Raw genomic sequence first — 8,813 nt, forward strand, 5'->3', positions numbered from 1 at the left:
AGCAAAGTGGCTGGATATAAAATCAACTCAAACAAATCAGTAGCCTTCCTCTACTTAAACGATAAACAGGCTGAAAATGAAACCCTTCACAATAGTCACAAATAATATAAAATGTCTTGGAGTGCATCTAACTAAGCAAGAGAAAGATCTGTATGACAAGAACTTCAAGTCTCTGAAGAAAGAAATTGAAGATGATCTCAGAAGATGGAAAGATCTCCCATGCTCCTGGATTGGCGGGATTAACTTAGTAAAAATGGCCATCTTGCCAAAAGCAATCTTCAGGTTCAATGCAATCCCCATCAAAATTCCAAATCAACTCTTCATAGAGATAGTAAAAGCAATTTGCAAATTCATTTGGAATAACAAGAAACCCAGGATAGTGAGAACCATTCTCAACAAAAAAAGAACTTCTGGGGGAATCACCATCCCTGACCTCAAACTGTACTACAGAGCAGTAGTGATAAAAAAACTGCATGGTATTGGTACAGAGACAGGCAGAAAGATCAATAGAATAGAATTGAAGATCCAAAAATGAACCCACACACCTATGGTCACTTGATCTTTGACAAAGGAGCTAAAACCATCCAGTTGAAAAAAGACAGCATTTTCAACAAATGGTGCTGGATCAACTGGAGGTCAGCATGTAGAAGAATGCAAATCAATCCATTCTTATCTCCTTGTACAAAGCTCAAGTCCATGTGGATAAAGGACCTTCACATAAAACCAGATACACTGAAACTAATAGAAGAGAAGGTGGGGAAGACCCTCAAATACTTAGGCACAGGGGAAAAGTTCCTGAACAGAACACCAATGGCTTATGCTCTAAGATCAAGAATTGACAAATGGGACCTCATAAAATTGCAAAGCTTCTGCAAGGCAAAAGACAATGTCAATAAGACAAAATGGCAACCAACAGATTGGGAAAAGATCATTACAAATCCTAGATCCAATAGAGGGCTAATATCTACTTTATACAAAGAACTCAAGAAATTAGACTCCAGACAACCAAATAACCCTATTTAAAAATGGGGTACAGAGCTAAACAAAGAATTCTCAACTGAGGAAATTCTAATGGCCAAGAAGCACCTGAAGAAATGCTCAACATCCTTAGTCATCAGGGAAATGCAAATCAAAACAACCCTGAGATACCACCTCACCCCAGTCAGAATGGCTAAGATAAAAAATTTAAGTGATGGTAGATGCTGGCAAGAATGTGGAGAAAGAGGAACACTCCTCCATTGTTGGTGGGAATGCAAGCTGGTATAATCACTCTAGACATCAGTCTGGCGGTTCCTCAGAAAATTGGACATACCACTACCTGAGGACCCAGCTATACCACTCCTGGGCATATACCCAGAAAATGCTCTAACATATAACAAGGACATATGCTCCACTATGTTCATAGCAGCCATATTTATAATAGCCAGAAACTGGAAATAACCCAGATGTACTTCAACAGAGGAATGGATACAAAAAATGTGGTACATTTACACAATGGAGTACTACTCAGCTATTAAAAATAATGAATTCGAGAAATTCTTAGGTAAATGGATGGAAGTAGAAAATATCATCCTGAGTAAGGTAACCCAATCACAAAAGAACACACATGGTATTTAATCACTGATAAGTGGATGTTAGCTCAAAAGCTTGAAATTGCCAAGATTCAACTAACTGACCACACGAAGTTCACGAAGAAGGAAGACCAAGCGTGCATGCCTCAGTCCTTCTTGGAAGGAGGGACAGAATGCTCAAGAGAGCAAATAAGGTGACAAAGTGTGGGACAGAAAGTTAAGGAGGGGCCATCAGGAGACCACTCTACCTTGATATCCGTCCCATGTGCATTCACCAATAATAGATGCTGATATGGATGTCAGGAAGTGCATGCTGACAGGAGCCTGATGCAGCTGTCTCCTTGAAGCTCTGCCGGAGTCTGACATATCCAGAGGCGGATGCTCGCAGCAACCCATTAATCTGATCAAGGGTTCCCAATGAAGAAGTTAGAGGACTGAAGGAGCTGAAAGGGTTGGTGGCCCAGAGAGGAGAGCAACAGTGCCAGCCAACCAGAGCTCCCCAGGGTTTAAATCACCAGCCTGGGAGTACAAAGGGAGGCACCCATGACTTCAGCTGTATACTTAGGGGAGGATGGCCCTGTCAGGCATGGGTGGGAGAGGAGATCTTTGGTCCCATGAAGGCTGAACACCGAGTGGGGAGGAACTTGAGGGTGGGTAGGGGGGAGGGGTAGGTGGGGGCACACCCTTGTGGAGGCGGGAGGGGGGATGGAATAGGGGGTTCCTGGGTGGTGGTGGGAATGGGGTGAGGGGATAAAATCTGAAATGTAAACATAATATCCAATAAAAATATGAAAAAAGTACAAAATAAAATAAAAATTAAAAGTGTCAAAAAGAAAAAATAAAATAAAAACCACATGGAATTGGCATAAAAAGACAAGCTGATCAATAGAATTGAATAGAAGACTCAGAAATAAACCAATATACTTATGGACACTTGGTTTTTGAGAAAGAATCCAAAACCATACAATGGAAAAGGGAACGCATCTTCAATAAATGGTGTTGATCTGATTGAAGGTGTTCATGAAGAAGAATGCAAGTAGTCCCATATCTATTACTTTTCACAAATGGATTAAAGACATCAACAAAAAATCAGACACACTAAGTCCAACAAAAGAGAAAGTGGAAAAATTTCCTGAATATATTGGCACAGGAGATAAATTCCTAAAGAGAACACCAATAGCTCAGGTACTAAGATATATAATTAATAAATTGGATCTCATGAAACTGAAAAGCTTTTGCAAAGCTACGGGCATCATCAATAGGACAAAATATCAACCTACACATTGGGAAAAGATCAACAACTCTCCATCTGACAGAGGTCTAATACACAAAATATATGAAGAACTCAAGAAATTAGACACAAACAAATCAAATAAACCAATTAAAAATGGGGTACAGAGCTAAAGGGAAAATTCTCACAGAGAAATTACTTCAAATGGTCAAGAAGCATTTTTTAAAAAATATGTTCAATGTCCTTACTCATCAGGGAAATGAAAATTAATATACCTCTGAGATTCTATCTTATGTTTGTCAGAATGGCTAAGGTAAAAATGTCAAGTGACAGCACATGCTGGAGAGGATGTGGAACAAGGGGAACACTCTTACACTACTGGTGGGAGTGCAAACTGGCACAATCACATTGCAAATCAATTTGGAGGTTTCTTAGAAATTTGGGAATAGTTCTATGCCAAGACCCAGCCATATCACTTCTGGGAACATACCCAAACAGTGCCCCATTATACCACAGGATGGTTAATAATCTATGTTCATAGCAGGCTTATTCATACTAGTCTAAAACTGGTAACAACCTAGATGTCACTCAACTGAACAATGGATAAGGAAAAATATGGTATATCTACACAATGGAATACTATTCAGCCCTTAAAAATAAAGATATCATGAAATTTGTAGGCAAAGTGGATGGACTAGCAAATATCATCCTGAGTGATGCAAGCCAACCCAGAAAACACCCCATGGTATATATTCACTTATACGTGGAAAATAACCACAAAGTATGGGATAACCATACTACAATTCAAAAACTCAAAGAAACTAAGTAAAAAGGAGGGTTCAAGGGAGGATACTTGAATCTCCCTCAGAAGGCGAAAATAGTCCTCAGAGGTCTCTGCCTCTTGCACAGAGAGAAAACTGGGTGGGAGAGAGGGTGAAGAAGGGAATGGGGATGAAGATAGCACTCATGGGAGAGGTCTGGGAGTGAGAAACCCAATTGATGGGAAACATCTCTGGGAGTAGCTCAAGACATGTCATGCATTGGGAAGAGTCTGAGGAGTCAATGGGGCTGACCCTAGCTGAGACTCTTACAAGAGGGGTAATATGGAGACTGAAGTGTCCACCTCCTATAATGAAGTGGAACTTCCAATGGAGGGAGAGGGCCATCAAACCACCCACAAAACCTTCAACCCCAAATTTGTCCTGCCTACAATATGCACAGGGATAAAGAGGGAGCAGAGATTGTGGGAATGGCTAATCAAAGACTAGCACAAACTGAGACCCATCTGTTAGGCTATAGTGTGCACGTGGGTGTGGGTCCTGTGGGTTGAATTGTGGGTCCTGACTCTGTCACCCCAAGGACCTGGGGCCGAGGCTCAGAGAGGTAGAGGAGCAGGAATTTGACTGTGTTTATTCCAGGCCAGCACCAGGAGGACATCGGGCTGTGAGAAGCCACAGAATTCCACTCCAGGGGTGGAGGAAACACAATCTGGGGTCCCACAGGGGCCAGAGCTCTGGGGTTAGGGGTCCCCAAGCCAAGGTAGCTGGGAACTGACTAGTTTTCTGGCCCTTGGGCTCTCAGGCTGAGAGGCCATGGAAGGGTTGAGACACTGGTGACGTAGGGGCTGGATCAACCCACAGCAGAAGAGGAAAGGGGACAAGCTCATGATGCACCCATGGAAATGAGACTCTTAGTCACTGCGAATCCCTTGTCTGGGTCATGACTGGCTCACTTGAGTTGGTGACCTCTGTGGCTGAAAGTGTAGAGAGGTCATCAGTCAGAGATTAGACAGTAGCTCTTTAGTTGAAGACTTTCTCCACGGTTCCCCATGGCAGGCCCCAAAGAAGAGAGAGAGTTCATGCTTTTAAAACATTTATTGTCATGGTGGAAAATGGGTGAAGCTATAACTCCCTATTTTCAGGGCAGGCCTAAGGTTAAAATACCTTTTGCAAGGAGGAGGGTCTGGGAAGGAATGCTAAATTGGCCACACCCTCTGGCCTTTAGGTATCTCATTAGCTTGGAGATCTGTCTTGAGGCTCTGTGGCCTGTAGTCATGCCCTCTACCTGTACTATGTGACCGATGGCCACAAACCTCTCTGTAGAAGGGGCTGTAGCTATATGAAAGTAGCTAAGGGCTCAGGAGCAAGGCCGAACTCCTGCTGTCCAGTCCCTGAGGGTCTCAGGGGTTCAAAGCCTGTACTTGACCAGGTACCCAGCTGCCTCTCACAGGCCACTGCCAAAGAACTCTTCATTTTTCTTTTTTTTAAAAGAGAGGCATAACTGGAGTGACTGTGTCATTTGTAGTAAAAATTTTGGATGAGATGGAAATATTAAAAGAAAATACTACACAGGCTTTAGTGGGTAGCACAATTAAGTGCTAGGATAAGGATAAGGATAAGGATAAGGATAAGGATAAGGATAAGGATAAGGATAAGGATAAGGATGTAGATTGGGGGCTGGTTGGGAAGGCAAGGGATCATTGAACCAATTAGTTGTTTCACAGGTTGTACAATTTGAGGGTAATAACATCTAATTAATCTAGATAGACATTATATTTTTCTTACTATCATGTAACTTTCCCCAAGTTCAGTAGCTATTTGACTTTGGCAAGAGAGTTCATCTGTAGCTGGAAGGTTCAAGTCTGTCCTCTGTAGGACTCAGCACCTGTCTCTGGATCTCAGCGTGTATCTTGGGAGTCTTCAGTCAGATGAGGTGTTTGAAGGAAGGCAGCTTGTTGTCCCAGGCAGTTCCCAGGAGATGGCATTTTCTTCTTCGCTGGATTTGTGGGAGCAACACTGTCCTTTTCCTTTGTGTGGATAACCTGTTGAATGATCACAACAGGGGAATGGAACCCCAGCATGGGGTGTCTGCATAGTGAGGGTATCAAGCATTCAGCTACTTGGGAACACATCATGGTCTGCCGTTATGATCCTAGAAAAGCAAGGGTGTTTGAGAAAATTTAGTCTTGGAAGGCACCTTTGAGTCTGCTTTGGATGGCTGAGGAAGAATAACATCATGTTAATTATGTATCTGGGATAGGCAGCAACAGTTTATCTGTAAAAGGAAATTGGTTGTTAATTAAGGGCTGAAAATGTTGATCAGTTTAGTTGATTTGGCCTGTGGAAGTAGATTAGATGGCCTTAGAATCTTAAAGAAATCTCAAATAAGTTGAAAAAATTTTGGACATATATCATAAATGCTAGGGAGAAAAAGAAACATTTAAAAAACAGAAGCAAGAACATCTTGGGTTGAAAAGCATGAACATTGTTTCAGGTATTCTTGTTAGGGAGAACAAGCATTTAAAACTTAGGCTAAGGGTCTCAGGTCTGCTTCTCTATTGTCTTTGGCAGGTTTAGATGCAGTGGGAGAAGGGCCTGCTCTGCCACATGGTGGCTGTGTGCTCTATCAGAGAGGTCTCCTGTATTTTTGTTTGAGAGGTCTCCTCCATTTGTGTTTTCTTAGCTGGTAAATCTTAAATGTAGAGAGGGAGAATAAAGGCCAACCTTGAAGAAAAACTTAAAGGAAGAAGCATAAAGGCTTGATAGGACAGTCAGAGGCAGAAGGAGTGAAAGGCTCTGTAAAAGACTTACTCATGGCAGGGACACATGGAGGCTGGGCACTAGAGCTTGGAGCCCGCACTCCTAAGAGCAGTATGTCCAGGCCCGGCCTGGGGTTCTCTGCTGCAAGAAAGAATCTGTCTCAAAAGGAGAAAGAAAAGTCTCACCCAAGGGAAGGAGTCTTAGAATGAGGGTCAGGGCAGGTGCTGCTGCCTGAAAGTCAGCTGTGCTGTTAGCTGTATAGGAGCCCTCACTGTGGGGCTGGGGGATGGGCAGAGAGTAGAGGCTAGCCAAAATGAGATTATTGTAGCTAATAGTCAAAGGGAAGAAGCTGGCCAGGAACGAGAGAGAGAGAGAGAGAGAGAGAGAGAGAGAGAGAGAGAGAGAGAGAGAGAGAGAGAGAGAGAGAGAGAGAGAGAGAGAGAGAGAGAGACACCTACTTTTTTCTTTTGAATTAGGGCAGGAGTTGCTCACTGTCCTTAAGTTCTGTGAAGTGGGTCTTTGTGGGCTTCCAGTGGGGGTATACTTGATGCTGGTTTTGTCCACATTCTCCACCAGTTGTTGGGCTGTGGCATGCGCATGAGGTTGGGTCCTGTTGGGTTGAATTGTGGGTCCTATATCTGCCTCACCATGGGGCTAGGCCTCGGCTCAGAGAGGCAGAGGCACTGGAATTTGACTGTTCACTCCACGCCTGCACTGTGCAGATTTCAGGCTGTGAGAAGCTGCAGGACTCTGCTCCGGGGTGAGGGAACACAGTCTAGGGTCCTACGGGGCCTGGAGCGCTTGGGTTGGGGGTCTCCAGGCCAAGGCAGATCTCTGGCCTTTCGGCTCTCAGGCTCCACTGAGAGGCCATGGAAGGGTCAAGATGGGGGGGGGCACATATGGGCTGGATCTACCAGCAGTCAAAAGGGCAAGGGAGACAAATTCTAGCTGGGCACTTCAGGAAGAAGACTCTTGGTCATGGTGACTCCCTTGGATGGGTCATCGTGGCTGGAATGTAGAGAAGTTGTCATTGGGAGATTAGACTCCAGCTCTGTAGTTGAAGACCTTCTCCATGGTTCCCCATGGCAGGCCCCAAAGAAAAGAGATAGTCCATGGTCTTAAGATATGGTCTTAAGATATTTATTGTCATGGCAGAAAATGGATGAAGCTATACCCCTGTATTCTCAGGGCGGGCCTGAGAAGGAGGCGCTCCTCCTGAAAAGGAGACTTTTGCAAGGAAGAGAGTCTGGGAAGAAATGCTAATTGGCTATGCCCTCTGGTATTTAGGTATCTCATTAGCCTGGAGATCTGTCTTGAGGCTCTGTGTCCTGTAGTCATGCCTTCTACCTGTGCTACATGACCGGTAGCCACAAACCTCTCTTTGGGAGGGGCTATAGCTATGTGAAAGGAGCCAGGAGCCCAGGAGCAAGGCCGAACTCCTACTGTCCACTCCCTGAAGGTCTCGGGGGTTCAAAGCGTGTGCTTGACCGGGTACCCAGCTGCCTCTCACACTCCACTGCCCAACACCCATCCCATGGGCAAACACCAACCCCTGATGTTGTTAATAATACTTAGCTATGCTTTCAGAAAAGAACCTAGCATAACTGTCTTTTTAGAGGCTTTATCTAGTAGCTGCTGAAAACAGATGAAGAGACCCACAGCCAAACATCAGGGGAGCTTGGGGAGTCTTGTAGAAGAGTGGGCGATAGAATTGAGTTAGCTGGAGGGGACAATGACACCATAAGAAGACTTACAGAGTCAACTAACCTGGGCCCATGGCAGCTCATAGAGACTGAACCACAAATCCAAGAGCATGCAGTGTTTGGACATAGGCCTCCTATACATTTATAACAGATGTGAAGCTCAGACTTTTGGAACCCCTAATAACTGGAACAGAAGCAGTCTCTGACTCTGTTGCCTGCCATTGGATCCCTTTCCTCTAACTGGTCCTAAGTTTGTCCTCAGTGGGAGAGGATTAGGCCTATTATGACTGGATGTCCCAGGGTTCAATGGTACCCAAGGCAGGGGTTGGGGGGGGGTGGAGGCCTCTCCTTCTATGAAGAGACAGGGAGGGGTTATTGGGGGAGGAATTTATAAAGGTGGGAGTGGTCGGGGAGGAGGATGGGGCATGATTAGTATGAAAAGCCAATAAGTAAATAAATAAAAGGTCAAAGGTTCACTGACAAACGCAAGTCAAGGTTACAATGTTATAACTATATAGGATGGGTAAGTCTTGACATATTATGCACATTAAGAGAACATTAAGAGAACTATATTTTTATTATATCATATTATTTTCATCATACTATTTTAGACACCAGTAATCTACTGTCCAGTAAGTAATATCTCAATGAAAATATTTTTTTTAAATCTTGCATTAAATTTGTCTGGAGTCTAGAGAGAGAAACAGAGAGAGAGAGAGAGAGAGAGAGAGAGAGAGAGAGAGAGAGAGAGAGAGAGAAGAGAAGAGAA

The sequence above is a fragment of the Arvicanthis niloticus genome, chromosome X (assembly GCF_011762505.2).
Source record: "Arvicanthis niloticus isolate mArvNil1 chromosome X, mArvNil1.pat.X, whole genome shotgun sequence".
Taxonomy (NCBI): Eukaryota; Metazoa; Chordata; class Mammalia; order Rodentia; family Muridae; genus Arvicanthis; species Arvicanthis niloticus.